The 6464-nt window shown below is 46.8% G+C and overlaps 1 pseudogene; it reads left to right on the plus strand.

The window, feature by feature from the left end:
- Nucleotides 1-1571: 1571 nt before the first annotated feature.
- On the plus strand, nt 1572-5875 carry LOC135289195 (MAPK-interacting and spindle-stabilizing protein-like; annotated as a pseudogene).
- Nucleotides 5876-6464: the final 589 nt, after the last annotated feature.

The following is a 6464-nucleotide window of genomic DNA, read 5'->3' on the forward strand; positions in this document are numbered from 1 at the left end:
ACGCCCTCGCCCGGACCCGCGCAGCACCGATCTCGTTTGGGCTCCGCTCCGCCTGTATCTCCGCTCGGGCTTGTTCCCCCTGGCTCTGCGCCAGCACCCGCAGCCAGCGGGAGCACGTCCCACACCGCTGGTGCTCTTGTGCGCTTGCAAAAAGTGAAAAAGCCCTCCCAGCTCCAGCTTTCGGGTTTCGCGTTACTGGTGCGTGTCCGCCGCCGCTACCACCGGCACTGCGCTTGTCGCTGCCGCGTATTCGGCCCCCGCATCTCACCTTGGCTGGCCCGGCCCTGGCGATCTGTGCGCTTTCCCCACGGACAGCTGCTGTGCGAGTTTTTGTCACCGTGCGTGTCACTGGACCCGCGGTGCGCGTAACCGCCCCCGGCACCGAGTATGCCGCCGCCACCATACGCGTTCTCGCCGCCGTGTCTGCCCCGGGCTCCTCCGCGGCCCCTGTCGCCCTCCTGGTCCTGAACTTACGCCACTCTGTTAATTCATGTACTGTATAAGGATTTTGAGAAACTCCTTGTGCATACCTGTAAGCTAACAACTGTGGGAGCTCTTTCTGCAAGTCTATGTCCTTAACCTGACGTTTTTTTAAAAAGCAAGTAAATAAATCATATGCTGCTTGCCTTTCCATTTCTAATCAGCGCTGTTGCAAGGCTTTCAGGCTCCGGCAGCACGTAGGCTGGGACTATCTATATAGCTCCCAGGGCCGCGAACTCGCAGTGGTTCGTTTGCCGGCCCACCCCTTGCTTCAGAGGGACCCGCTCCTACTTCTCCGATCCGTGGCAGCCGTGTCCGTCCGTAGTCGTCTTACGGGATCACGTCGGGGTCACCATTTGAGGGAGAAGGAAGACTCGCTCACCAGATGATGATCTACAAGTCTCGTCTTTATTCCCGAATCACCAATTATTATACACCCTTTAATTAGCTCATGCATAGTGCAAAATCCCAGCTCACCATTGGCTAATTAGTTATCAGCTATCTACGTGCTGTTTTGGTGCAACTATTACTACTTTCCCAAGGTTTGGCTTTACCACCTGTTACTGTGCATTACTTCATCCCGTGGGACAAGGACACACAGTTTAATTGGAATGGCAACTCCCCTCATTCTCTATCTCGGTCAAATTAATCTCACTGTGACCTTTAGCTCGGAGCCAGCTTGTTACAAAGCTTTCAACAAGAGGAGGCAGGTGGAGGCTCAGGGCTTTCCTTTTCATGGGAACTTCATCCAGAGAAAATGTTTGGGTCACTCTGTGAGCACAGGGAGGCAGCTGGGACAGCAATAAACCCAGGGCTAAAACAGAGAGTAAATTTATTCCCATTATCCAGTAAGTGGGGATCCCCAAAGCAACACCTGGCACAGGTGTCCACGAGCATTGCTCACCCTGATCCGAGCTCCAGGAGCTGGTGTGGGCCACAGGCTCTGGAACCAAGGCACCAAGAGGTGCTGCTGGTTCTGCACCTGCTGAGCTCCCAATGAGACAAATGCAGATGTCTCATTTAGTCTTGCTTAAAAACACCTTTATTATTTTCAACAAATTTCACTTTATCTTACCTTACTTTTCAGCACAATGTCTGGAACTGATGATTTTCCGGTAAGTAACAGTTTTTCTTTCCTGAAGATCAGCCAGTTGTGTTGATTATTCCAAAAGCTGACATAGGTTTTTGATGGAAAAGGGGAGCTGAGACATTTCCTCTGTGTGGCAGTAGTGGTGTTTTCCTTTTGGGTACATGTAGCAATCCCTGGACTAACCATCGGAAGCTGCCGGGTGCCTCATGGGTTCTCTCCTGTGACATTAACAAAGGAGCTGTGCTTTCATGGCATCAGGATAGTTGTAATGCAAATCTAGGGAAATGTTTTCAGGTCTGTGCTGCAGCCACCTGTTGTTCCGTGTGGTGGGTCGCCTTTTATCTCTGGCTTTTTTAAGTGCGGCCTGTCAGAATGCCTCTGCTGCCTTAGTGATAGAAGCTGCACAAAAATGAATGTAATCATCTGTGTGCAGCCACCGAGAACTCTTCTCCTCCCTCCAGAGCTCCTCTCCTCCCTCCAGAGCTCCTCTCCTCCGCTGGGCAGCTGGGCTGTAGCCACGTGGTGGGGGAATGTCTGCAGCCGGGAATTCCGGCCCTGCTCATTCCATTCTCACCGGCGCTTTGTCTTTCAGTTGGCAGATGCTTTACCAGACCAGTCGCCTGCTAAAACCTCCAAAGTGAGCAGCACCAAGCCTGGCCAGCAGCCTGGGCAGCCTCTGCAGGGCTGGCCGGCTTCCAACCCTTGGAATAACCCCAGTGCCCCCCCTATGACTCCAACAGGACTGCCACCAAACACTTCAGCTTCCAGCGTGTCCTTCGGACCTCCTCCCACGGGAATGTATCCTTCAATGCCCCTGGGACCGCCTGCTCCATTTCCTCCTCCTCCTACTGGACCCTCCTGCCCTCCTCCTGGTGGTCCATATCCACCCCCAACTGTGCCAGGTCCTGTCCCACCAGGGCAGTATCCTCCACCAAATATGCCCTTTCCAGAGCTTCCGCGACCTTACGGAGGTCCAACAGAGCTGGCTGCAGCTCCTGCTCCTGTTGGGCCATGGGGATAGATGCCCTCTGGAGCATGGGGACCAACAATGGGAGGGCAGTATCCTGCTCCCAGCATGCCATATCCACCCCCAGGGCCATATTCTGCTCCCACCCAGACTCCAGGGGCTGCGCCGACAGTACTGTGGGATACGGTCCCACCCGGAACGTGGGGACCGTCACCGCCTGGGCCATTCCCTCCACCCACAGGATCATATCCAGCTCCAGGACTATATCCTACGCCCCCTAATCCTTTTCAAGTGCCATCTGGTCCTGCTGGTGCTCCATCAATGCCTGGTGGTCCCCATGTGAGTATTTCATTTTGGTGTCAAATTACTGTAAAGTGTTTCACTTTTAAGTGGGGAAATTCAGTAGCGTAAAACCTGTTAGTGCAGGTAAGGAGTTTCAGCACACCTCAAGTTTTGTTCCTCAAGTCAGTGGGATAACAGCAATTTAAATATTAAACATATCAGAATGGCTAAATTATGTTAATGTCTCACCTTATAGTGGTCTTCCACTGCTTGGAAAGACCCAAAGCCATAAAAGGGGGTAAAGCGTTGTAATAATTCTGAAAGAGAAAATATTCTAATCTCTTTAATCCAGAGTGCTTGCTGACAGCAATGGGGAGGGAATAACAAAATATAAGGGTGAATTTGTGATTAATTAACAGTATTTGTAACTGTGAGTGAACTGCTGTGTGAAAAACCTGTATTGACCATAACTTATTCTCTCTTGCAGCCTTACCGCTGAATACGTTCTGGGCAACAAAATACTGTAGTTTTCCACCTTCATCCACTACTTACAGAGATTTTTACAGTTTTTGTTTCAGTAATGTATGGGGCTATGAAGAATATTGCCTCTTGTATGTGCATTTGAAGTATGAAGGAGCAGTTTACATCAATTTACCTTGCTCATATGCTGGCATAATTATTTGGTTTAATCAAGTGAAATACAAAGAGAAGAAATCAACTAACACACCTGTGGTTCTTATGTTGGCAAGTATTCCTTGGAAAAACAGGAGTTGCCATGTAAGGATTATAAAGAATCAGGCCCACGGAATTAAAAAAAGTTAATTCTTAAATTTCCATTAATGCTTTAAGTCTCGTTGCCAGACTCCTGCTGGTCATTGAACGGATGGATAGTCATATTTTGTCTATTTTCAGGTTATTCTAAAAAGTCAATAGAGAAAGTGTTTCAACATTTTAGTCAAGAAACCTAATTTTTGAACGTGCTACAGTAATTCAAACTAACAAGACAGAGCATGTGAACTCGAAGGTTTTCTCAGCATTTTGTACATACTCAAACCAATTGCAAGGTCTGGGACTACGGAGGAGAAGAGCCACGTTTGGAAGCCTTGGTGTGACTTGTCAGCACACTGTTGGTGTTCACAAACAGGCATTCCTGTGCAAGTGAAATAACCTGGATGTGCAGTTAACTTTGAATCAGCAAAATGTGAGTTTTATGCATGCAAATGAGGACATCCTGTTGCCAGTTCTCATTCTGTGGTGGTTGGAAGTTTGGCTTGGTCTGTATAAAGAGAAACTGATCCCCACGTAGGTACTTCCCTATTTCTGACCTGGGTTCTAGTAATTTCAAATTTGACTTGGCTGCTGGGTTGTGTAAACCTGGCAGACTTTTTCAGAGTCCCTGGAAACTGAACTTGAGCTTAAAACCCAACCTGAGCATTCCCTTCCCAGCAGTTTTTGGCACAGTTGTGTCACATTGGAGATCCTCGTTGCCGCGCTTGGGCGCGAGGGCCCCTCATTTGCTGTCCCTGGGAGCAGCCCCTGTTCCCAGCTGGGTGTCTGCATACCTCACGGAGTAGGAGGAATTTGGGAGAAATTGAATGTCAGGAAGCCTGTGCACTGCTGTGCAGCTGCCTCTCCCGAGGGGCACTGCCCTAAGCTTTCGTGTTCTTGCCATGTCTGTGCCAAGCACATCCGAGGGGTTTGCCGGGACGCGGCCACGTCCCTTGGTGGTACTTCATGGCCTACACTTGGACCACGGACAGTTTGTTTCCTCCCCAGCTGGGGATCTCCTGACTTAGACTCTGTGGGTAGAATTAGGAACAGATTTTGCTTCACATGGTAGCTCATTAGGGAGTCTTTGTATCATGGAACTGTGAACACGAGTTAATTCTCTTCCAGTACTTTCGTGGCTTCCTGCATGCGTGTGATGGACACTCTAAATGCACATGGGGTGACCTGGTGGTGATGCTCCCTGGTAGTCATAGCCTTTATGGCAAAGTCCTACAGTATTTTTGCAGGAGAAAGCAGCCAGCTGAGCTGTGGCTGCTTTAATCCAACATCATGAAAGCTGATAGCAAAGGAATGTCTATTTTTTCTTTTAGGAAGACAATACTGGAGCTGAACAAAAATACTTTTAACACTTCAACTTAAACCCCAGCAACCTAACCCTTGGAATAAGAACCAAAAGTGCAAGTCTTCACTAACCTTAAAAAAACCCCAGTTACCCCCTAAGCAGACTTGGCAAGACTAATTTAAAATTAATGTAAGCAACATTGACTGCATTTGCTTAAGTGCTTTTTTGATACCTGCAGCCTTAGACTGTAAATCATTGTAATGAAAACACATTTATTCCAAATGAATGGATCATGCAGTAGCAGCCCTCCAGTTGGAATTGCACTGGCCATATGTCTCTGCAGGGAATGGGAAGAGATAGGAAAGGATAAAGCAAAAGTAGCAAGTAATGATTTTTGGAAAGGGGTTTTGTAAAAGTAACTAGATTTCTAGGTTCTTCCTGAAATAGGCAGGATTTATTACTGGAACATTTAGGCTAAAATTCAATATATATGGGATGTTTTTCAATGTATATTCGTATTTCTTGAGGTCATGAAAACTGTTTCATAACCCCTTTGTTTTTGTGAGCAGAGTTCTTTGCATAGCAGTGAAAAGGGTATTCCTGTTAATCTATTGTGTAAAAACTCAAGGTGTCACTATATACCGTGTAGTAACTTTATCACGTTATGTCAAGTGTGAGCAACTTCTGGCCTGAAGCTTTTGCAATGGAATTTGTACATTTCTATGCATCATTTTGAGTTCAATTGCTGAGGAGTTCGTTTTGACTTGTGCTTTGAGGTTGACATACTGCATTTGTTTACAATACGAAATATAAGCAATCACATCTTTAAAGTATAGATTATCACCTGCTGCTGTATTTTCTTTAGATGAAACAAATATTGCTGTATGATAGTGAGAAGCTATAAATACAGGATTTGATATTTTTTTGAAAATGCTGTCACTTTTGTATAAGATTAGACATTAAACGTGTTTTCAAGACTGTTGTGTTCACTGTTTTTCAATTCCTGCTTTTGACATGCCTGTGTAGAATTTGCCTTGAATGAATAGTAAAAATAAGACATCCTTGATTTGCAAAGCCTGAATATAAAATCAGAATTACTTGACTTCTGTGAGTGTTTTTCCTCTTCCTTTTGTGATATTTGCAGCCTGTACATAAGGGATATTAAATGTGGATGCAACCATGGCTCTGGTGTAGCATGTCAGCCCCAGGTACTGCCTGTTCACAAATTCCTTGGTAATTAGGAGAGAAAAGATCTGATCTTGCCTGTTCCAGAGGAGGAATGGGACTGGTTTTTTACCTGTGAAGAGTTGTGTGTGTGTGTTTTCCCTCCCCCTGAACAATTCCTGTGCCAGACTGACACACGTGGATGTGGTAAGTGACCCCCAAACCACTGTTCTTACACATTTCCCAGGAGTTTGGTGGGATAAAGTGAGTAACAGAAACTCCAGGGCTTGGCATCAGTGTGAACTACTAAATTTGGGCATCACTTGTGGCTGCATTTCCATGTATTGGCTTGCAGAGCAGTTCACACTGAGCTGGCCAATGCTGCTGCCTTGGTTCACACCTTCACCCTT

The sequence above is a fragment of the Passer domesticus genome, chromosome W (assembly GCF_036417665.1).
Source record: "Passer domesticus isolate bPasDom1 chromosome W, bPasDom1.hap1, whole genome shotgun sequence".
NCBI classification, from domain to species: Eukaryota; Metazoa; Chordata; class Aves; order Passeriformes; family Passeridae; genus Passer; species Passer domesticus.